The sequence below is a fragment of the Bubalus kerabau genome, chromosome 18, assembly GCF_029407905.1.
Source record: "Bubalus kerabau isolate K-KA32 ecotype Philippines breed swamp buffalo chromosome 18, PCC_UOA_SB_1v2, whole genome shotgun sequence".
NCBI classification, from domain to species: Eukaryota; Metazoa; Chordata; class Mammalia; order Artiodactyla; family Bovidae; genus Bubalus; species Bubalus kerabau.
The window spans coordinates 44,637,051-44,662,657 of record NC_073641.1 but is presented as its reverse complement, the minus strand read 5'-3'; positions in this window follow the sequence as shown (position 1 = coordinate 44,662,657).

The window sequence follows — 25,607 nt, the reverse complement described above, 5'->3', positions numbered from 1 at the left end:
ATGTTAGTTTTTATTATTATTGAAATAGATTCTTCAAGGCTGTGATAAATTTTTTGGAGCAGAATTTTAATTAATTTAATTGAATCAATTACTTGTTTATCATTCATTTTCTTGTTCTGGTTCAATAAACATTGAGTACATGACATATATTAAGCTCAGTGAAAGGTATTCTAGATGTGAAAATGAGTAAGATTTGGCCTATATCCTCAAGGAACAAGAACACCAGATAACACAGATACATGCCTTTTCAATATAATACAATAGTGGTTTGTTTGCAAAAAGAGGCAAGTAGAAGACGCACAGTGGGTGATAACCCAATCTGAAGTGGGGGAAGGGAGAGGCCACAAAGTTTAGGAAGCACCCTGAGTATAGATAAAGCCTGAAATTTGTCTTGAAGCAGAAGTCAGTATTTTTCTTTTTCTTATTTTTTTTAATTTTATTTTATTTTTAAACTTTACATAATTGTATTAGTTTTGCTAAATATCAAAATGAATCCGCCACAGGTATACATGTGTTCCCCATCCTGAACCCTCCTCCCTCCTCCCTCCCCATTCCATCCCTCTGGGTCGTCCCAGTGCACCAGCCCCAAGCATCCAGTATCCTGCATCGAACCTTGACTGGCAACTCGTTTCATACATGATATTTTACATGTTTCAATGCCATTCTCCCAAATCCTCCCACCCTCTCCCTCTCTCACAGAGTCCATAAGACTGTTCTATACATCAGTGTTTCTTTTGCTGTCTCGTACACAGGGTTATTGTTACCATCTTTCTAAATTCCATATATATGCATTAGTATACTGTATTGGTGTTTTTCTTTCTGGCTTACTTCACTCTGTATAATAGGCTCCAGTTTCATCCACCTCATTAGAACTGATTCAAATGTATTCTTTTTAATGGCTGAATAATACTCCATTGTGTATATGTACCACTGCTTTCTTATCCATTCATCTGCCGATGGACATCTAGGTTGCTTCCATATCCTGGCTATTATAAACAGTGCTCCAATGAACATTGGGGCACACATGTCTCTTTCAATTCTGGTTTCCTCAGTGTGTATGCCCAGCAGTGGGATTGCTGGATCATAAGGCATGTCTATTTCCAGTTTTTTAAGGAATCTCCACACTGTTCTCCATAGTGGCTGTACTAGTTTGCATTCCCACCAACAGTGTAAGAGGGTTCCCTTTTCTCCACACCCTCTCCAGCATTTATTACTTGTAGACTTTTGGATCGCAGCCATTCTGACTGGTGTGAAATGGTACCTCATAGTGGTTTTGATTTGCATTTCTCTGATAATGAGTGATGTTGAGCATCTTTTCATGTGTTTGTTAGCCATCTGTATGTCTTCTTTGGAGAAATGTCTATTTAGTTCTTTGGCCCATTTTTTGATTGGGTCATTTATTTTTCTGGAGTTGAGCTGTAGGAGTTGCTTGTATATTCTCGAGATTAGTTGTTTGTCAGTTGCTTCATTTGCTATTATCTTCTCCCATTCTGAAGGCTGTCTTTTCACCTTGCTAATAGTTTCCTTTGATGTGCAGAAGCTTTTAAGGTTAATTAGGTCCCATTTGTTTATTTTTGCTTTTATTTCCAATATTCTGGGAGGTGGGTCATAGAGGATCCTGCTGTGATGTATGTCAGAGAGTGTTTTGCCTATGTTCTCCTCTAGGAGTTTTATAGTTTCTGGTCTTACGTTGAGATTTTTAATCCATTTTGAGTTTATTTTTGTGTATGGTGTTAGAAAGTGCTCTAGTTTCATTCTTTTACAAGTGGTTGACCAGATTTCCCAGCACCACTTGTTAAAGAGATTGTCTTTCATCCATTGTATATTCTGGCCTCCTTTGTCAAAGATAAGGTGTCCATATGTGCATGGATTTATCTCTGGGCTTTCTATTTTGTTCCATTGATCTATATTTCTGTCTTTGTGCCAGTACCATACTGTCTTGATAACTGTGGCTTTGTAGTAGAGCCTGAAGTCAGGTAGGTTGATTCCTCCAGTTCCATTCTTCTTTCTCAAGATCACTTTGGCTATTCGAGGTTTTTTGTATTTCCATACAAATTGTGAAATTATTTGTTCTAGCTCTGTGAAGAATGCTGTTGGTAGCTTGATAGGGATTGCATTGAATCTATAGATTGCTTTGGGTAGTATACTCATTTTCACTATATTGATTCTTCCAATCCATGAACATGGTATATTTCTCCATCTGTTAGTGTTCTCTTTGATTTCTTTCACCAGTGTTTTATAGTTTTCTATATATAGGTCTTTAGTTTCTTTAGGTAGATATATTCCTAAGTATTTTATTCTTTCCGTTGCAATGGTGAATGGAATTGTTTCCTTAATTTCTCTCTCTGTTTTCTCATTATTAGTGTATAGGAATGCAAGGGATTTCTGTGTGTTGATTTTATATCCTGCAACTTTACTATAGTCATTGATTAGTTCTAGTAATTTTCTGGTGGAGTCTTTAGGGTTTTCTATGTAGAGGATCATGTCATCTGCAAACAGTGAGAGCTTTACTTCTTTTCCAATTTGGATTCCTTTTATTTCTTTTTCTGCTCTGATTGCTGTGGCCAAAACTTCCAAAACTATGTTGAAAGTAATGGTGAAAGTGGGCACCCTTGTCTTGTTCCTGACTTTAGAGGAAATGCTTTCAATTTTTCACCATTGAGGATAATGTTTGCTGTGGGTTTGTCATATATAGCTTTGATTATGTTGAGGTATGTTCCTTCTATTCCTGCTTTCTGGAGAGTTTTGATCATAAATGGATGTTGAATTTTGTCAAAGGCTTTCTCTGCATCTATTGAGATAATCATATGGTTTTTATTTTTCAATTTTTTAATGTGGTGTATTACATTGATCGATTTGCGGATATTGAAGAATCCTTGCATCCCTGGGATAAAGCCCACTTGGTCCTGGTGTATGATCTTTTTAATGTGTTGTTGGATTCTGATTGCTAGAATTTTGTTAAGGATTTTTGCATCTATGTTCATCAGTGATATTGGCCTGTAGTTTTCTTTTTTTGTGGGATCTTTGTCAGGTTTTGGTATTAGGGTGATGGTGGCCTCATAGAATGAGTTTGGAAGTTTACCATCCTCTGCAATTTTCTGGAAGAGTCTGAGCAGGATAGGTGTTAGCTCTTCTCTAAATTTTTGGTAGAATTCAGCTGTGAAACCGTCTGGACCTGGGCTTTTGTTTGCTGGAAGATTTTTGATTACAGTTTCAATTTCCGTGCTTGTGATGGGTCTGTTAAGATTTTCTATTTCTTCCTGGTCGAGTTTTGGAAAGTTGTACTTTTCTAAGAATTTGTCCATTTCTTCCATGTTGTCCATTTTATTGGCATATAATTGTTGATAGTACTCTCTTATGATCCTTTGTATTTCTGTGTTGTCTGTTGTGATCTCTCCATTTTCATTTCTAATTTTATTGATTTGATTTTTCTCCCTTTGTTTCTTGATGAGTCTGGCTAATGGTTTGTCAATTTTATTTATCCTTTCAAAAAACCAGCTTTTGGTTTTGTTGATTTTTGCTATGATCTCTTTTGTTTCTTTTGCATTTATTTCTGCTCTAAGTTTTAAGATTTCTTTCCTTCTACTAACCCTGGGGTTCTTCATTTCTTCCTTTTCTAGTTGCTTTAGGTGTAGAGTTAGGTTATTTATTTGACTTTTTTCTTGTTTCTTGAGGTGTGCCTGTATTGCTATGAACTTTCCCCTTAGGACTGCTTTTACCGTGTCCCACAGGTTTTGGGTTGTTGTGTTTTCATTTTCATTCGTTTCTATGCAAATTTTGATTTCTTTTTTGATTTCTTCTGTGATTTGTTGGTTATTCAGCAGCGTGTTGTTCAGCTTCCATATGTTGGAATTTTTAATAGTTTTTCTCTTGTAATTGAGATCTAATCTTACTGCATTGTGGTCAGAAAAGATGCTTGGAATGATTTCTATGTTTTTGAATTTACCAAGGCTAGCTTTATGGCCCAGGATGTGATCTATCCTGGAGAAGGTTCCATGTGCGCTTGAGAAAAAGGTGAAATTCATTGTTTTGGGGTGAAATGTCCTATAGATATCAATTAGGTCTAACTGGTCTATTGTATCATTTAAAGTTTGTGTTTCCTTGTTAATTTTCTGTTTAGTTGATCTATCCATAGGTGTGAGTGGGGTATTAAAGTCTCCCACTATTATTATGTTATTTTTAATTTCTCCTTTCATACTTGTTAGCATTTGTCTTACATACTGCGGTGCTCCCGTGTTGGGTGCATATATATTTATAATTGTTATATCTTCTTCTTGGATTGATCCTTTGATCATTATGTAGTGACCATCTTTGTCTCTTTTCACAGTCTTTGTTTTAAAGTCTATTTTATCTGATAAGAGTATTGCTACTCCTGCTTTCTTTTGGTCCCTATTTGCATGGAAAATCTTTTCCCAGCCCTTCACTTTCAGTCTGTATATGTCCCCTGTTTTGAGGTGGGTCTCTTGTAGACAACATATGTAGGGGTCTTGTTTCTGTATCCATTCAGCCAGTCTTTGTCTTTTGGTTGGGGCATTCAACCCATTTACGTTTAAGGTAATTACTGATAAGTATGATCCTGTTGCCATTTACTTTATTGTTTTGCGTTCAAATTTATACACCGTTTTTGTGTTTCCTGTCTAGAGAATATCCTTTAGTATTTGTTGGAGAGCTGGTTTGGTGGTGCAGAATTCTCTCAGCTTTTGCTTGTCTGAAAAGCTTTTGATTTCTCCTTCATACTTGAATGAGATCCTTGCTGGGTACAATAATCTGGGCTGTAGCTTATTTTCTTTCATCATTTTAAGTATGTCTTGCCATTCCCTCCTGGCTTGAAGAGTTTCTATTGAAAGATCAGCTGTTATCCTTATGGGAATCCCCTTGTGTGTTATTTGTTGTTTTTCCCTTGCTGCTTTTAATATTTGTTCTTTGTGTTTGATCTTTGTTAATTTGATTAATATGTGTCTTGGGGTGTTTCGCCTTGGGTTTATCCTGTTTGGGACTCTCTGGGTTTCTTGGACTTGGGTGATTATTTCCTTCCCCATTTTAGGGAAGTTTTCAACTATTATCTCCTCAAGTATTTTCTCATGGTCTTTCTTTTTGTCTTCTTCTTCTGGGACCCCTATGATTCGAATGTTGTAGCATTTAATATTGTCCTGGAGGTCTCTGAGATTGTCCTCATTTCTTTTAATTCGTTTTTCTTTTGTCCTCTCTGATTCATTTATTTCTACCATTCTATCTTCTAATTCACTAATCCTATCTTCTGCCTCTGTTATTCTACTATTTGTTGCCTCCAGAGTGTTTTTAATTTCACTTATTGCATTATTCATTATATATTGACTCTTTTTTATTTCTTCTAAGTCCTTGTTAAACCTTTCTTGCATCTTCTCAATCCTTGCCTCCAGGCTATTTATCTGTGATTCCATTTTAATTTCAAGATTTTGGATCAATTTCACTATCATTATTCGGAATTCTTTATCAGGTAGATTCCCTATCTCTTCCTCTTTTGTTTGGTTTGGTGGGCATTTATCCTGTTCCTTTATCTGCTGGCTATTCCTCTGTCTCTTCATCTTGTTTAAATTGCTGAGTTTGGGGTGTCCTTTCTGTATTCTGGCAGTTTGTGGAGTTCTCTTTATTGTGGCGTTTCCTCACTGTGTGTGGGTTTGTACAGGTGGCTTGTCAAGGTTTCCTGGTTAGGGAAGCTTGTGTCGATGTTCTGGTGGATGGAGCTGTATTTCTTCTCTCTGGAGTGTAATGAAATATCCAGTAATGAGTTATGAGATGTCTATGGTTCTGGGGTGACTTTGGGCAGCCTGTATCTTGAAGCTCAGGGCTGTGTTCCTTTGTTGCTGGAGAATTTGCTTGGTATGTCTTGCCCTGGAACTTGTTGGCCCTTGTGTGGTGCTTGGTTTCAGTGTCGGTATGGAGGCGTTTGATGAGCTCCTGTCAATTAATGTTCCTTGGAGTCAGGAGTTCCCTGGAGTCAGGGTTTGGACTTAAGCCTCCTACTTCCAGTTATCGGTCTTATTTTTGCAGTAGTTTTAAAACTTCTCCTTCTATACAGCACCATTGATAAAACATCTACATTAAAGATGAAAAGTTTCTCTACTGTGAGGGTCACTCAGAGAGGTTCACAGCGTTACATGGAGAAGAGAAGTGGGAGGAGGGAGTTAGAGGTGACCCAAATGAGATGAGGTGGAATCAGTAGTGGAGAGAGTGGGCTAGCCAGTAGTCACTTCCTTATGTGCACTCCACAACTAGACCGCTCAGAGATGTTCACTGAGTTATACAGAGAAGGGAAGAAGGAGGCAGGAGACAGAGGTGGCCAGAAGGATAAAAGGGGGAAATGAAAAGGAGGGAGACAGATCCAGCCAGTAATCAGTTCCCTAAGTGTTCTCCACCGTCTGGAACACACAGAAATTCACAGAGTTGGGTAGAATAGAGAGGGGTTAGGGAAGAGATACAGGTGACCTGGTGGAGAAAACAGAGAGTCCAAAGGGAGAGAGAGCAGTCAAGCCAGTAATCTCGTTCCCTAGTGAAAAATGGGTCCTGAGGATTGGGTTTTTAAAGGTACAAAATTGGTAACAAATACATAAAAGCAAAAATTAAAAATCTAGAGTAGAGTTTGGAATTTCAAAAATGCGATGTTAATGAAAAGAAGAAGGAAAAGAAAGAGAGAAAAAACGAACAAAGAAAAACAAACAAGGTTGCAAAAATTATAAAGAAACTGCAGGTACAAAATTGATAACTAATACCAAAAAGCAAAAATTAAAAATCTAGAGTAGAGTTTGGAATTTCAAAAATACAATGTTAAAAAAAGAAGAAGAAGAAGAAGAAAAATAAAGAGAGAAAACAAACAAACCAACAAAAACAATGTCGCAAAAATTATAAAGAAAATACAGGTACAAAATTGATATCAAATACCAAAAAGCATAAATTAAAAATCTTGAGTAGAGTTTGGAATTGCAGATATACGATGTTATATAAAAGAAGAAGAGAAAGAAACAGAGCAGAAAAAAAAGAAAAAAAAAAAGTCACAGAAATTATAAAAAAAAAACTATATGTACAAAATTGATAACATATACCAAAAGGTTAAAATTAAAAATCTAGAGTAGAGTTTGGAATTTCAAAAATACGATGTTAAAGAAAAGAAGAAAGAAAAGAAAGAGAGAAATAACGAACAAAGAAAAACAAACAAGGTCGCAAAAATTATAAAGAAACTACAGGTACAAAATTGATAACTAATACCAAAAAGCAAAAGTTAAAAATCTAGAGTAGAGTTTGGAATTTCACAAATACAATGTTAAAAAAAAGAAGAAGAAAAATAAAGAGAGAAAACAAATCAACCAACAAAAACAATGTTGCAAAAATTATAAAGAAAATACAGGTACAAAATTGACATCAAATACCAAAAAGCATATATTAAAAATCTTGAGTAGAGTTTGGAATTGCAGATATATGATGTTATACAAAAGAAGAAGAGAAAGAAACAGAGGAAAAAAAAAGTCACAGAAATTATGAAAAAAACTATAGGTACAAAATTGATAACATATACCAAAAGGCTAAAATTAAAAATCTAGAGTAGAGTTTGGAATTTCAAAAATACAATGTTAAAGAAAAGAAGAAAAAGAAACAAAACAAAACAAAACATGGTCAAAAAATTATAAAATATATATATGAAGTTTGCTGAAGAAGAAAAAAAAATATAGGGTCTTTTTTTTTTTTTGCAAAGTAATAGTTATAAAAGTGAAAATTAAAGGACAATAGAGGACTTAAAAAAATTTTTTTTTAATTTAAAAAAAAAAGAAAGAAAGATTGATCGTAAAAATAGTAAAAATATATCTAGGTCTTTCTCTGGTTTTGTTGTGAGTATTGTGGGTTCAGTTCATTTTTGGCTAGTTCCTTGGTCTGACTTATATTTCTCAAGATCTATAGGCCCCTTCCTATGTAGTCCATAGTAACCACAGGGTTTTAATCTATGGCCTGTAGCTTCCAAGGCGTTTCCCTCTGTTATAGCTTCTTCTGTTTGCTGGTCTCTTCAGTGTCTGGTTCCTGCCCTGACACAAAGGGGACGGTGGAGGACACTATTTTTTTTATTTTATTTAGGCTCACTTGTTCAGCTGCGCTGTGGGGAGGGAGGGGTGCTGCAAACAGATAACACTGGAGTGCGCTCGCGGTGCCTCAGCCACACTGGGTCTGCCCCCGCTCACTGCGCGTGTAGTCTCCCTGCCCACACTGCTCGGGCTCTAGGTTGTTCCGCCGGGAACAATCAGAGGCCGGCCCTGGGCTGAGCTCCCAGGTCCAAGCCGCTCAGGTTCAGGCACTCGGGTAGTCCTCAGAGGCGCAGACTCGGTTGGGCCTGCGTTTTGTGCTCTTCCCAGATCCGAGCAGCTCAGGTGATGTGTTTGGCGGGCGCCAATGCTGCGACCTATCACCTCCCCGCCACTCGGTTATCTGGGTGTAAAACCGGCGCACCTTCTCAGGCAGATGTTGACCGTCCAGACCCCCAAGAAGTTTTAGTTAGCAAAGAAGCCTGCTTACAATTTTATAGATAGTGTCTCTCTTGGGCTGCGATTGCCCCCTTCCGGCTCTGGCTGCCTGTCACCGGAGGGGGAAGGTCTGCAGCCGGCTATCTCTGTTCAGTCCTTTGTTCTGTGCGCGGGCCTGGCGGTGTCTTAGGTTGGGGCTGGCTTTTCGCGTGGTAGATATCCCACAGTCTGGTTTGCTAGCCCAAATTATTTCGCTCAGATAGCACTCAGGACATTCGGGCCGATTCTTACTCTAAAGGACACAGCCCGCGCCCGCTTCCCTGCCCAGCCCCCGCTTGCTAATGCCGTGTGCAGGCGTCTGCGCTGCTTCTCCGCTGGGGGAGTTACCGTAGGGCTCACAATCTGCGATTTTTAATTGTTTATTTTTTTTTCTCCCTTTTATGTTGCCCTCTGTGCTTCCAAAGCTCGGCACAGATTCGGCAGTGAGAAGGTTTCCTGGTGTTTGGAAACTTCTCTCTTTTTAAGACTCCCTTCCCGGGACGAACTCTGTCCCTCCCTCTTTTGTCTCTTTTTTTGTCTTTTATATTTTTTCCTACCTCCTTTCGAAGAGTTGGGTTGCTTTTCTGGGTGCCTGATGTCCTCTGCCGGCATTCAGAAGTTGTTTTGTGGAATTTACTCGACGTTTAAATGCTCTTTTGATGAATTTGTGGGGGAGAAAGTGTTCTCCCTGTCCTACTCCTCCGCCATCTTGGCTCCTCCCCTCAGAAGTCAGTATTTTTCAACAAACATATAACTAAGCATTTTTCACCTGAATGCATCTGAGAGTGAGTGAGTAAATTTTGCACCCAATCCACCTGGCTTTAGAGGCTCAAAAAGAAGAAAACACTTTACATCACCACCTCAGGTATTCTTAAAATAGATTTCATAGGAATTACAGAAATTGGCTAATTCCTGACTGCACATTTCTAAATAATTTTTTATATGTGATATGGTAATCAAATTCAGAAAACAGAGAAACGTAATGCTGCACTTAATTTTGCTCCATTTATGGCCTTAAATAAATATACATGCCAGGGGTTCTCTTTCCAGTTAGGTCTATAGAAACCAAATCATTCATCTGAATGTTAAGAAGGGGACTTGAATATATTGGTTACTCTTCTTACAAATGAAATTCCTAAAATCTCAAAATGGGTAATTCCTACAGAGATCATATAATTTACCACGTAAACCAGAACACTCTTTAGAAGGAGAGTTAGCACTGTTTATAATTTGGCTGCAACAGTGGGCATAAGCCAAGACTGTCACAGGCAAGCAGGAGACACAGCTACCCTGACTATTCCCATAATTCTCACAAATGTGAGAATTATGAGAAATACAGCAGCATCTTTAACAATGAAGGAAGTCTCCTTCTCAAATCGCCACCCTAGGAGACCTAGAACCAAGCAGAGACATCCTTCCGCCTTGGCCTCAAACAGCATGGATGCTCTGTAGTATCTGTCTATCCACTGTTTTCCCAGATAAGGGAGCCATGACCACAGACTTAGATGTACTTTGCTTGTCCATCCTCAACCACTTATGCGAATCACAAAAGGTAGTCTGGGGAGTTAACCTCACATGAACAGATATATCTAAGTAGGTCATAGAAGACCATGCTGTGGAGGGCAGCTTTCACTTAGCCTATTGGAAAATATTGACTCTGAGCTACTCACCGCCTCACAAAACTTTTTCTTTCATTTGTCACTCTGACCCATCTCAGGTGGGTCATTTTTTTTTAAAGAGGTCCAAGTTAAAAAGAAAGTCCTGTTGCTTATATAAGAAAGAAAACAAAGGGTAGGGGGAAGAAAAACAAACCCTGAACTAAAAATGGATTATTTGAAGTATCTCTTCCTTCTCTTCATTCAGTATCTTGAGATATTTAAAGGGCAAAGTGGGGTCAAAGATGAGTACAGTGCAAAGAAAAGAAGCAATTTATATGGTACTCTGAGACTACTTGCTACTTCTCTTTTTTTTTTGCCTATTGACTACCTCTTTGATATCTGTCTTCAGTCTTCAGCCAATCACTCTCTTTGGATAACAAGGCAGTTACTCTGTCTGATATAGAGTGCTCTAATATTGACTATGAGGCATTTTCTTCCTTTATTTCCAGAGGAACATGGAAGTAATATACCCAAAGGTCCTCATAAGTCACCAGGATTTTTCTACTGCCTCGAAAAGGTCTCACTGTGCTGGTTTTACCCTGTGGTTGAAGCATTGCCTGCAGGATACCAAATTTCACTATAGTTACTCAGTATTAATTCAGAACCTCAGATATTCCACATACTGGGAAAATAAAAATGAATTAGGCCTACTTTATGGCCTATCAAAGAAACTTAATACAATCACTTCAGGGAATAAAATATCAAGATCAGGGGTTTCTGTTTCTGGACTTTCACTGCTACCAAGCAGGGAAACCCCATCACATAATACGTTAGATATGAAGGTAGGAGTCCCAGTAGTTCTCATCATTGCCCTAGGGAGACAATCCAACAAAGGCCAGACTCTGAAAGCACACTCGCCAATTGCTGTGCCAAATTTCATCAGCTACCATAACATCACTCTGTGAAAATCATCTGTGCTCACATGTTTTTACCCAAGGTGTCTCACACCTACAATTTCTATGCTATTTATTACAATAATGTATCATTAGCTGATTGTTTTGCAGGTCCCCTAGTAAAATAAAAAATGCCTTCTCCTCAAAATCTGTTAACATAAGTAACTATGGGAAGTCAAGCTTACAAATTCAGTTTTCCTTAGCTTATAATTTTCTTTTATTTTCCTTTAGCTCTATATTTTTCAAATAAGCAGTATGTTTACATGGTTCAAAAGTGAAAATAATATAAATATACGTACAATAAAAAGATCCTCATACCTTTCCCTTTCACCCAATCCCCATCCCTTCAAATAAACACAGTAGCCACTTTCACTAGTTGTTTCTATCCTTCCAGCATTGCTTTGTGCTCGTACCAGTAGTTCAAACACATATTCTTAATGACCCATTCTTTCTTAACTTGAAAGGTAGCATATATACAACCTCTCCTGCTTTAGGAGTTTCCTGATTAGCTCTGTCATTTTTTTCAAATTCATTAATCCCTGATTTTCATCTTTCTCTATTCTTTTAATTTTTATTAGATTATTTTGCAATCTCCTTTCACACTTTTTGAGCTGAAGGCTATGACAGAGACTATGAAATGTTCACCAATTTCTTCCCCCTCTTATCCTGAGAACCTAGCTCAACTCAACACTTCCTAGCTTCTCATCAAGGATGTACCCAAAGGAGTGATTTCAAAGCCAATGGAATGTGAAGGAAAGTGATGTGATCTTTCTCCCAGCTCAGGCTTTTAAGAAGAATTTGCATCTCCTCTGCATTCCTTCCCTGCCTCGTGACAAAGGATGATAAAGCCCTAGGAGATGACAGAACCATCAGAGCAAAGGAGCCAGGGTGCCTGAATTACTGCACTGTGCTAAGTTCTTGATGACCAGTAACATCTAACTTAGTGTATTAGTGTACTGTTTGAGTACAAAATAAATTTTGTTCCCTGATTCATTTTATGTTTATATTACATTACAGTATGTTTACCTCTTCTGATATTTAGATAGAATAGTATTTTTGATGAATTGGTTATCATTATAATTAATTTATAATTTGTACATACCCATAGTGCTCTATATTTTGTCATATCTATTTGCTCTCTGTTATAAGCAGTGATAAAATTAGCATATTTCTTCTTCCTTCTATGACAGAATACTTTTTAATAGCATCTTATATTTTCTTTTGGCTGTAACACAGGCTTTATTTTTCTCTTACCGTGTTTTACTGAATGGAAGAATCTCACCATTAGGTAGGAAGTTCAGTTCAGTTCAGTCGCTCAGTCGTGTCCGACTCTTTGCAACCCCATGAACTGCAGCACATCAGGCCTCTGTCCATCACCATCTCCCGGAATTCACCCAACCCTTGTCCATTGAGTTGGTGATGTCATCCAACCATCTCATCCTCTGTCGTTCCCTTCTCTTCCTGCCCCCAATCCCTCCCAGCATCAGGGTCTTTTCCAATGAGTCAACACTTCACATGAGGTGGCCAAAGTATTGGAGTTTCAGCTTCCATATCAATCCTTCCAATGAACACCCAGGACTCATCTCCTTTAGGATGGACTGGTTGGATCTCCTTGCAGTCCAGGGGACTCTCAAAAGTCTTCTCCAACACCACAGTTCAAAAGCATCAATTCTTCTGCACTCAGCTTTCTTTATAGTCCAACTCTCACATCCATATATGACTACTAGAAAAACCATAGCCTTGACTAGATGGACCTTTGTTGACAAAGTAATGTCTCTGCTTTTTAATATGCTGTCTAGGTTGGTCATAACTTTCCTTCCAAGAAGTAAGCATCTTTTAATTTCATGGCTGTAATAACCATCTGCAGTGATTTTGGAGCCCCCAAAAATAAAGTCTGATGCTTTTTCCACTGTTTCCCCATCTATTTGCCATGAACTGATGGGACCAGATGCCATGATCTTAGTTTTCTGAAGTTAGGCATGAGCAACTGATGGGTGGCCTGGCAGTAAAGGATGGAAGCTGATCTCTAAACCCCATCCTAGACACACCCAGGAGAACTCACAGATATGCTACAAAAATAACCAGAGACTTTTCCAACTCCTGCACTGCACCCTAGGCACATAGTGGATACAAACTAACCACATGGGCTTCCTCAGGTAACCTTAGGCAGCTAGGAGCCCATTAAGGGTTCATGAACATTCTCACATATACACATCTGATTATAACAGACAGAATTATGGGAACACATACACAACAAAGCCTGCTGTTACATAACTTGCAATTGTCAATCGGCCTGAGTGTATGCACATTTGCATCCCCTTTCTAGATTAGTGGTGTGTACAAGCCCTGTTTTGCACAGGGCACAACCAAAAGGAACAGACAGGAAGTATAAAAAAGAGGAAGCCAAGAGAGGTCATTATGATGCAGCCTTTGGGGTCAGACTGCTCTCATCTCTTGGGAGTGTCTGTCTAGTAAAAACATCTGTCAGCTTGAGCTGAACTGAGCTGTAACTTGTCTGTTGCTTTAAACCCTTTAGTCCATCATTCCAAATTTTTGTTGCAATGAGATAAGAACTGAGGAAGATAAACCAACCTGACAGGACTTTTTCACGTATTGTTGTTGTTTAGTCCCTAAGTTGTGTCCAACTCTTTTTGACCCCATGGACTGCAGGACGCCCGGCTTCCCTGTCCCTCACTTTCTCCCAAAGTTTGCCCAAGTTCATGGCCATTGAATCAATGATACCATCCAGCCATCTTATCCTATGCCGCCCTCTTCTTTTGCTTTTCATCTTTCCCAACATCAGGGTCACTTTCACTTGCAAATCTTTTCACATAATATCTCTAAAACTGAAATTTGTCTTACAATCAAAGATAAGTTACAATTGTAATTAGAGGTGGGTTTTTATCTTACAAGTTGCAGAGATCAAAATAGAGTCTTTCAGGAACTCTGAGATTTCTGATATTCAAATGTCTGGGGATTGTAAGATGGCAATTCCATATAGTTCAACCTAATACATTTTCTAATTTTAAATAAAAACTTGAGACTTGGAAGCCATTATCAAACACACTTATTCCCACCTTCATCCATCCTTCCTTTTCCAATGATTATCAGTGAAATTCTTTCTGTTCAAACAAATGAGATTTACATTTTATACCACGATTCTGACCTAGCAGTAAAGAATCCACCTACCCATGCAGAAGACCTAAAAGACACAGGTTTGATACCTGAGTCTGGAAGATCCCCTGGAGGAGGGCATGGCAACCCACTCAAGTATTCTTGCCTAGAGAATCCCGTGGACAGAGGAACCTGGTGGGCTACGGTCCATGGGATTGCAAATAGTCAGACGTGACTGAGTGACTAACTCATTAACTTTCTTTCACTATGATTCTAATTCCCACATTTGCTTTGATCTTTGTTCTAAAATTAGATATACCGAGCACTGATTTCCAGTCTTTTCACTGAAGTTTCTCCAGATGACTCTTCGTTGACTGACCAGACTGTAGGTCTGTAGCTGTTCTTCCTCTATTGCCACAAACGCAGGGACACTGCTTCCTGAAATCACCGCCCTCTCTGTGTAGGAGCACCTCATCTCCTTAGGGACAAGCTGAGTCCAGAAAGGCTTCTGCCTCTAGCCTTGCTTAGCTTAAGTCCAAGAACAACGTGAAAACAAAGAATAAAGCATTTGCCATGTCAGGAAGTATTTATTTGCTTCCATTTTCTACAGGCTTCTTTTCCAGGATGCTCTAGTTTTGTTTTGTACTTCGTCCCATTAATTCTGCCTTTAACTAGTCTTCTTGACTTTGAGTCTTCTTCATGGTTTCACCAGATCTCAGATATTCAGGGCAGTTCCTAGATATATTTTGGAGTCTGTGCATTATTTCTTTCTCCCAGGTTAATTGTACATCATTTTTGAAGGCTTTTGGTCTTTTGTTTTCCATTCTTGTCATTGCTCTTTTTCTGATTTGCAGGGGAAAGATGGGAATGCTGAGTTTCTACAGTCATGGGTCACATTAGTAGTCAACATAATTTCAAAGCATTTCTCCATCTACAGGTGTGATGAACCAAATGCAGAAGAAAGATTTATGATTTAGAAGTAAACTGAATTTGCTTATTCATAATTATTGTACTTTAGAAAAGTAATTCACTTCTCAATTCAGTTCAGTTGCTCAGAGGTGTCCAAGTCTTTGCAATCCCATGGACTGCAGCATCCCAGGCTCCCTTGTCCATCACCAACTCCTGGAGCTTGCTGAAACTCATGTCCATCCAGTCGGTGATGCCATTCAACCATCTCATCCTCTGTCATCCTCTTCTCCTCCTGTTTTCAACCTTTCCCAGCATCAGAATCTTTTCCAATGAGTCAGTTCTTCCCATCACATGGCCAAAGTATTGAAGCTTCAGCACCAGTCCTTCCAGTATATTCAGGACTGATTTCCTTTAGGATTGACTGGTTTAATCTCCTTGCACTCCAAGGGACTCTCAAGAGTCTTCTCCAACACCACTGTTCAAAAGCATCAATTCTTTGGCACTCAGCTTTCTTTATAGTCCAACTCTTGTATCCATACATGACTACTGGAAAAACCATAGCTTTGACTAGAAGGACATTTGTTGGCAAAGTAATGTCTCTGCTTTTTAGTATGCTGTCTAGGTTGGTCATAACTTTTCTTCCAAGGAGCAAGTGTCTTAATTTCATGGCTACAGTCACCATCTTCGGTGATTTTGTAGCCCAAGAAAATAAGTCTGTCACTGTTTCCATTGTTTCACCATCAATTTGCCATGGAGTGATGGGACTAGATGCCATGATCTTAGTTTTCTGAATGTTGAGTTTAAACCAGGGTTTTCACTCTCCTCTTTCACTTTCATCAAGAGGATCTACAGTTCCTCTTCACTTTCTGCCATAAGGGTAGTGTCATCGGCATATCTGAGGTTTTTGGTATTTCTGTCTGCAACCTTGATTCCAGCTTGTGCTTTATCTAACTTGGCATTTCACATGATGTACTCAGCATATAAGTTAAATAATCAAGATAACAATACACAGCCTTGACATACTGCTTTCCAACTTGGAACCAGTATGTTGTTCTGTGTCCGGTTCTAACGGTTGCTTCTTGACCTGAATACAGATTTCTCAGGAGGCAGGTAAGGTGGTCTGGTATTCCATCTCTTTAAAAATTTTCCAGTTTGTTGTGATCCACACAGTCAAAGGCTTTGTCATAGTCAATAAACCATACGTTTTTCAGGAATTCTCTTGCTTTTTCTAAGATTCAAAGGATGTTGGCAATTTGATCTCTTGTTCCTCTGCCTTTTCTAAATCCAGCTTGAATATCTGGAAGTTGTCTGTTCACATACTGTTGAAACCTTGCTTGGAGAATTTTGAGCATTACTTTGCTAGCATGTGAGATGAGTGCAATTTTCAGTAGTTTGAACAGTCTTTGCCATTGTCTTTTTGTGGGACTGGAATGAAGACTGACCTTTTCCAGTCCTGTGGCCACTGCTGAGTTTTCCAAATTTGTTGGCATATTGAGTGTGGCACTTTCACAGCATCATCTTTTAGGATTTGAAATAACTCAGCTGGAATTCCATCACCTCCACTAGCTTTATTCAGAGTGATGCTTCCTAAGGCCCATTTGACTTTAACCAGGATGTCTGGCTCTAGGTGAGTGATCACGCTATCACGGTTATCTGGGTCATGAAGATGTTTTTTGTACAGTTCTTCTGTGTAATCTGGTTACCTTTTCTTCATATCTTCTACTTCTGCTAGGCCCATACTATTTTTTTCCTTTATTGTGCCCATCTTTTCATGAAATGTTCCCTTGGTATCACTAATTTTCTTGAAGAAATTTCTAGTCCTTCCATTCTATTGATTTCCTCTATTTCTTTGCATTGATCACTGAGAAAGGCTTTTTTATATCTCCTTGCTGTTCTTTGGAACTCTGCATTCAGTTGGGTATATCTTTCCTTTTCTTCTTTGCCTTTCACTCCTCTTCTTTTCTCAGTTATTTGTAAGGCCTCCTCAGACAACCATTTTGCCTTTTTGCATTTCTTTTTTGGGGGGGATGGTCTTGATCACTGCCTCCTGTACAATGTCATGAACCTCCATCCATAGTTCTTCAGGCACTCTGTCTATCAGATCTAATCCCTTGAATCTATTTCTCACTTCTACTGTATAATCATAAGGGATTTGATTTAGGTCATACCTGAATGGTCTAGTGGTCTTCCCTACTTTCTTCAATTTAAGTCTGAATTTGGTAATAAGGAGTTCATGGTTGCCACAGTCAGCACCCAGTCTTTTTTTTTTGCTAACTGTATAGAACTTCTCCATCTTTGGCTGCAAAGAATATAATCAATCTGATTTTGGTATTCACCATCTGGTGATGTCCATGTGTGGAGTCTTCTCTTGTGTTGTTGGAAGAGGGTGTTTGTTATGACCAGTGCATTCTTTTGGCTAAACTCTGTTAGCCTTTGCCCTGCTTCATTTTGTACTTCAAGACCGAACTTGCCTGTTACTTGAGGTTTCTCTTGACTTCCTACTTTTGCATTCCAGTCCCCTGTGATGAAAAGGACATCTTTTTTTGGTGTTAGTTCCAGAAGGTCTTGTCGGTCTTCATAGAACCATTTAACTTCAGCTTCTTCAGCATTTGTGGTTGGGATACAGACTTGGATATTAATGGTTTGCCTTCAAAGTGAATAATTTAAAGTCTTCACATGTTAAAAGACAATTCTGTATGGATATGTAGGTATATAACAATACAACATTTGTAATAAAACTGTTGATTATTTTCCTTAGAGTTATTTAGTGCTTAAGTAAGAAAATCCAAGATACTGTTACTTTAAAGAAAAAAAAATAGTATTTAAAAAGGCACATGTATTTTCTCAAATGTTTAATATGTCTCTATACTGAAATGCCATCTTAGCTTTTTTACCAATTTCTGCCTTTAATCCATCATTTAACATCTGAAACAATGCATTTGCAGTTGTTATAAAGAATGTTGTTTTTTAAATTGCTAATACCCAACTTGATATATTCTGAGAAAGAATATACCCGCTTTTGTATTAAATATGGATCAATATCATTCAAGGTTAAGAATATATCAGTCAGTGTAGAAATAAAAGTCCTTAAAACTCCCCACAGCATTAGTCTTTCCATCATTTAATATATTCCTGGGAAATGAGCCATGAACAGTAAAATCAAAATAAAACACAACAAATTTTAGAGATCTTGATTGCAAAAATTAGTTTCATACAATTCTATATTCATAGGATGATTTTGCCCAGTAGAATGCAGAAATATTGGCTCATTCTTCAAATCAACAGTTTAAGCTATTAAAATGTTCCTTGTTGTTGTTTTCATAATTTACTGCCATTACTTAAATATGTGCTATTTATATTGGTAATACAGTGTAGATTCTAAGAGAAATTTCCAGCACTCTTGAAAACAAATTAAATATACTCGTGTGGGGGCATTTCTTCTCAGAAACTAATTTTTGTTGCTTTTGGCAGAAAAGTGTAGCTACTTGGCCAAAGAAGAATTATTTCAAGACAGCATACAACTTCAGGAGGAGTACATAAAGATTAGTGAGGAAAGGGGGCCCACCTGAGCAGCAAGGAGACTTTGTAAAAATAATTCACAGATGATAAAAGTCACATCCAGACTGACTGCAGATCCTGTCACTGCTTCTAGCTCAGAAGTGACAAAGAGGTGGTTTGCATGATAACGATTCCACATTCCGAAGCTCTGACAGACATTATTAATTGATGACAGCAGTCCCTGTGTCTTTGAATGCAGCCTCAGCATCTTTATCAACATGGCCACCACATGGTTTTACAAGTAACCACCCCCAGCAATTAGACGACCTCACTTGGAACCTATTCCCCAATCCCATCTGATGCAGCACTAGCCACAGTTTTCTTAAACTAACCTAATTACACACTGCTATTTTCTGTGAGACGTACTTTAGAGCTGCATAAGACTTATTTAGGTCCAAGAGCTCTAAAATGGATAATGAGCCTTTGGATACACTAGTCCATCATCTCTAAAGTCTGAGCTGATTTCAGGCTATCAAACCACTGTCAGGTACAAGACAGACAGTCGGTCACTGCTGCTTAGAGTTTTGCCAAGAGTTTACATAGGGTCTGGGACCTTAAAAAGGAGTAGGTATAAATGGAAGTACCTCCATTTAAATCACATCTATCAATTACATCCCTCAAATTGTTGTCTTTGGATAATCACAGCCTGGGGCTATCCTGTTGGAATAGCTCTGTGACCAGCAGAGACTGGACATTCCAAGACTTAAGTGTATTGTAAAGCCAGAAACAGTGGAAAGCATGAAATGGAAGAACCCTGTGTTAGGAAGTGGAAAGAACCTTGCTCAGCATGTTTGGGTACAAACTCTAATGCTACTATGCGTGAATTTTAATAACTAAATTCTTCTCACTTTAGGTCTCCTCAGTTCTAAATGAGTAACAAAATCTTCCTTGCAGCCTTAATATGAGTATTAACTGAAATAATACATGTCAAAATATCTGTGAATAGCAAGCCCTCAACACATCTTCAGTTCAGTTCAGTCACTCGGTGATGTCTGAGTCTTTGCGACCCCGTGGACAGCAGCATGCAAGGCTTCCCTGTCCATCACTAACTCCTGGACCTTGCTCAAGCTCATATCCATGGAGTCGGTGATGCCATCCAACCATCTCATCCTCTATCGTACCTTCCTCCTCCTGCTTTCAATCTTTCCCAGCAAAAGGGTCTTTTCCAATGAGTCTGTTCTTGGCATCAGGTGGCAAAAATATTGGAGTTTCAGCTTCAGCATCAGTCCTTCCACTGAATATTCAGGACTTATTTCCTTTAGGATTGACTTGTTTGATCTCCTTGCACTCCAAGGGACTCTCAAGAGTCTTCTCCAACACCACAGTTCAAAAGCATCAATTCTTCAGCACTTGGTTGTCTTTATGGTCCAACTCTCACATCGATGCATGACCACTGGAAAAACCATAGCATTGACTAGAAGGACATTTGTCGACAATGTAATGTCTCTGCTTTTTAATATGCTGCCTAGGTTGGTCATAGGTTTTCTTCCAAGGACCAAGCGTCTTTTAATTTCATGGCTGTAGTCACCATCTGCAATGCTTTTGGAGCCCAAGAAAAGAACTAGTCACTGTTTATTTATATTTCTGCCTGCAACCTTGATTCCAGCTTGTAATTAATCAAGCCCAGCATACCACATGATGTACTCTGCATATAAGTTAAATAAGCAGGGTGACAATATACAGCCTTAATGTACTCCTTTCCCAATTTGGAACCAGTACATTGTTCCATGTCCTGTTCTAACTGTTGCTTCTTACCTGCATACAGATATCTCAGGAGGCCGGAAAAGTGGTCTAGTATTCATATCTCTTGAGGAATTTTCCACAGTTTGTTGTGATCCACACAGTCAAAGACTTTGGCATAGTCAATAAAGCAGAAGTAGGTGTTTTTTTCTGGAACCCTCTTGATTTTTCTATGATCCAAATGATGTTGGCAATTTGATCTCTGGTTTCTCAATCTTTTCTAAATCCAGCTTGAACATCAAGAAGTTCTCAGTTCACACACTGTTGAACTTTGCTTAGAGAATTCTGAGCATTACTTTGCTAGCATGTGAGATGAGTGCAATTGTGTGGTAGTTTGAACATTCTTTGGGATTGCCTTTCTTTGGGACTGGAATAAAGACTGACCTTTTCCAGTCCTATGGCAACCACTGAGTTTTCCAAATTAGCTGGCATAGTGAGTGCAGCATTTTAACAGCATCATCTTTTAGGATTTGAAATAGCTCAACTGGAATCCCATCACCTCCATTATCATTGTTCAAAGTGACGTTTCCTGATGCCTACTTGACTTCAGACTCCAGGATGTCTGGCTCTAGGTGAGTGATCACAGTATCATGGTTATCTGGGTCACGGAGAACTTTTTTGTATAGTTCTTCTGTGTATTCTTGTCACCTTTTCTTAATATATTTTGCCTCTGTTACGTCCATATCGTTTCTTTCCTTTATTGTGCCCATGTTTTCATGAAATGTTCCCTTGGTATCTCTAATTTTCTTGAAGAGATCTCTAGTCTTTCCCATTCTATTGTTTTCCTCTATTTCTTTGCATTGATCACTGAGGAAGGCTTTCTTATCTCCCCTTGCTATTCTTTGGAATTCTGCATTCAGATGGGTATATGTTTCTTTATCTCCTTTGCCTTTCAATTCTCTTATTTTCTCAGCTGTTTGTAAGGCCTCCTCAGACAAACATTTTGCCTTTTTTCATTTTTTTTTTGGGGGGGGGGGATGGTCTTTATCTATATTTTCACAGACTGTATAGAATTTCTCCATCTTTGGCTGCAAAGAGCATAATCAATCTGATTTCGGTATTGACTATCTGGTGATGTTCATGTGTAGAGTTGTCTCTTGTGTTGGAAGAGCGTGTTTGCCATGACCAGTGTGTTTCCTTGGCAAAACTCTGTTAGCCTTTGCCCTGCTTCATTTTGTACTCCAAGGCCAAACTTGCCTGTTACTCCAGGTATCTCCTGACTTCCTACTTTTGCATTCCAGTCCCCTATGATGAAAGTGACATCTTTTTTTTGGTGTTAGTTCTAGAAGTTCTTGTAGGTCATCATAGAAATGTTCAACTTGATCTTCTTTGTCATTACTGGTCTGGGCATAGACTTGGATTACTATGATATTGAATGGTTTGCCTTGGAAACGAACAGTGATCATTCTGTCATTTTTGAGACTGCACCCAAGTACTACATTTTGGACTCTTTTGTTGACTATTAGGTCTACTCCATTTCTTCCAAGGGATTCTTGCTCACAGTAGTAGATACAATGGTCATCTGAATTAAATTAACCCATTCCAGTCCATTTTAGTTCATTGACACCTAAAATGTTGATATTCACTCTTGCCATCTCCTGTTTGACCACTTCCAATTTACCTTGATTCATGGATTTAGCATTCCAGATTCCTATGCAATATTGTTCTTTACAGCATTGGACTTAACTTCCATCACCAGCCACATTCACAACTGGGCTTGTTTTCTCTTTGGCTCCATCTCTTCATTCTTTCCAGAGTTATTTCTCCACTCATCTCCAGTAGCATACTGGGCATCTACAGACCTTGGGAGTTCATCTTTCAGTGTCATATTTTTTTGCCCTGTCACACTGTTCGTGGGTTTCTCAAGGCAAGAATACTGAAATGGCTTGCCATTCTCTTCTCCAGTGGACCATGTTTTGTTAGAACTCTCCATTATGTCTTGTCCATCTTGGATGGACCTACACCACATGACTCATAGTTTTATTGAGTTAGACAAGGCTGTGGTCCATGTGATCAGTTTGGTTTGTTTTCTGTGATTGTGGTTTCCATTCTCTCTGCTATCTGATTAAAAAGGATAAGAGGCTGATGAATAAGAAACTTCCTGATGGGAGAGACTGACTGTGGGGGAAACTGGATCTTGTTCTAACAACACATCTTAGTTTTCTTTTATATTTTCATTTTGGTTCAAGAGTTAAAATGAATCACAATTTTCCATTATGTTTCCACCCAAGAATTTCCAAACTAGCCGTCTTCAAAATGTCTGAACTGTACCCTAAGACATAAGACATAACAATGGCAAACAAAAATAGTTGACACTAATTGAGCCAGTTGAGTAAGTTGACACTTACTATGTGCCAGGAAAAAAAAAAATGCATTTAACTCTCACAATAATCCTAGAAGTTCAATGAATTATCAGCATCATTTTACAGATGAGGTCAATAGAGAGACAGAAAAGAGAAATACGTTTCCCGTGATCTTAGAACTTGTAAGTTGCAAAGGCATTATTTGAATCCAGAAAATCTGCCTCTTCAGACCTAATCACTGCAATTACGAATAAGTACACATATCTAGTTTCATTCCTTAGTTCTGAAACTAAATTTCATTTCATTTTCTTGTTTCTATGAATGACCTTTCTCTGGAGGAACAAATAATGTGAAAGTCTGTAGTCTCTGCAAAGCAAAAGACTCCTCAACGACTATGACTATGACTGTTGATATTATTCTTGCTGTTACTCGTCCTAGTGGAATGTAACCAAGGCCAATAGAAGGATTTGGACCAGAATGTAACACCAGAGACAAGAGTCATTTCTGCCTTCAGAACCAAGGTAGGTGTTGTAGAGGCCAAGAAGTTTGAGCTGAACCTCAAAATTACTTATTTCACGTTATTTCTGGTGACTAATAATATTCATTTGAAAATGGAAAGAATAGGAAATAGTTGATTCTAAAAATCTTCTCTTCTATATTTGGATTGAGTATGGTAAATTTCATGCTTGCAAAAAAAAATGAACTCTGTCATAATTTAGCAGCTTTTAGGTTACTTATTTCTGTTTTTGTTCCAGTTATAGCTAGTGAAAACCACGGACAAAACTCCCTCTGTCTTGAGTCACTGAAATTGAACATCACAATCACATGAACCTTGATTCTATCCTCCTTTCCGCACAACACTAATGAGAATATGGTCCTCAATGCCCAAACAGTTGGATTCTCCTATTGTTTTATTCTTAGTGAAAAGAAAAGTTAAAATTATAAGCTCTATGAATATTTTAAAACTTCTTCTATAAAACTGAAATGGATTTAGTGAAATCTACCCATGCTTCCCTTCACAGTACCTTAAATTATTGTAAAAAATGTTTCATAATTCTGTTTTTTCATTTCCTAAGACAGAAGGCTTATATTTTGTTTGTTTGCTTGTGAATTGTGTTTTAAAGCAAGAATTCCAGCTTGCTTGTAGTACAATACCAGAAAAAAAAGAGAGAGATGTTTCTCTGTTACTATACAAATATTATGGCACAGTTGAGTTCACATCTGTGAACAGGTACTACATTCAATATTCTTAATGTGAATGTGAGCCTTCAACAACTACATATTGTCACTCCCATTTCATGCAGGATTTGTACCCTACCTAGCCTGTCCAGCATGAAAGATCTCATGGCCTGCTGTACACAAATCTATTGTTCATTTGTTTTTAGTCTTTCTTGAAAGGGAAAAAATGTTGAACAGCACAGTGCATTCAGATGTTGAGACACCTGCTATATTCTGATGTTTTGACATGAACAGTCTGTAGAAATCTATTTTTTTCCATTGCACGGGGAATAAATCAGCATTGTCAGAAAATTATTGTTCTAGTTGTTGTAGCCCCTTCATATCAGACATCTACTCACCTTATACAATAGTTATATGCTCTTAATAATTCTACTCAGGCTTTCATTGATGCTTTTGATATTGCTACTGCTGCTGCCCCAGCTCTATAAGTATAATCAATAGCTGGATGGACCAAAAATTAAATCATTTAATGGATTTCTGGTTGAGTTCATTTAGGTCACTAGGCTTCCACTCCTGCTGGCAAGCAGCATGATTTTATATCCCTCTACTGTCGTAACAATACACGTTTCCACTTGGCTGCTAGCCTATGGCATGTTGTGCCAGTATCCAGCTTAGCTCTGTTTTTCAGACGTTTACAGAGATTTGAATTAGCTATGGTCAAAGACACCAGCAGAAATCCTGGTGAAGAGCACACTGTTTTCTTCCTCCAGACAGAGCTATTCTAAGAAACCACCCTTAATGTATAAGCATGTGCTCTGTTTCCTTCAGTGTGAGCCTTATAAGTTAGAAGGCATGTGTAAAGCAGAGACTCTATGAAAACTTGCAGCCTCACCTGAGTGCTCTATAATCCTAAGTTTTGTATGGCAGATATCTGCAGATCTATTCAATATATGGGACTAGCAAGAATAGAAATATGTCAGATGATATTACTAGTCACATATATAAGTAAATTCAAACTGAACGTTCGTAAGTACTTCTTTTTTGGTCATTAAATTTTGTTTTCAAAGGAAACTTCATTCTCATGAAATGGCAGTTTTACTCCCTTATTTTTCAGACTGTTCTTTGTAAGTAATTTGACCTAAAAGAGAAAGGAGTTAATTAAATGGTAACTTTTAACCTCTAGAGTCAATCTCTGACCTATCTACTAAGATATCTCATAAGGGTTCCACTGTCATCTTGTGAAAACCTTCTTTCATAAGCCTTGAAGACATAAAATGACATGTGTGTGTGACCCGGATGAACCTTGACTGGCTGAGAGACAATCCAAAGCTTTGAACCCTGTCTCACTACTCACTGCATGTGCCATCCGCACCTGACTTGACTTCTGACCTATGCCTCTGACCACAGGGTGACCAAGATGCTCTCCCTCTCATACTGTCCAGAGACTAAGACACTTCCACCCTCCCTGACATAGGTGGGAAAGACAAAAAGGACACAGAATAATCAATATCTATCAGAAAGGAAATGTTTGCTCATTCAATAAATCAGTGATTCTCGAGTGAAAACTGTCCCTTTCAAACCACTCCACTCCCCAGACATTTGGCGATATCTGGAGATATTTTTGTTGTCATAACTAGGGTGGGGATGCCACTGGCTTCAAGTGGGATGTTAGTTAGAAATGTGCAGGAGAGCACACAACATAAGACATAACACAGAAGAAAGAATTTTCCA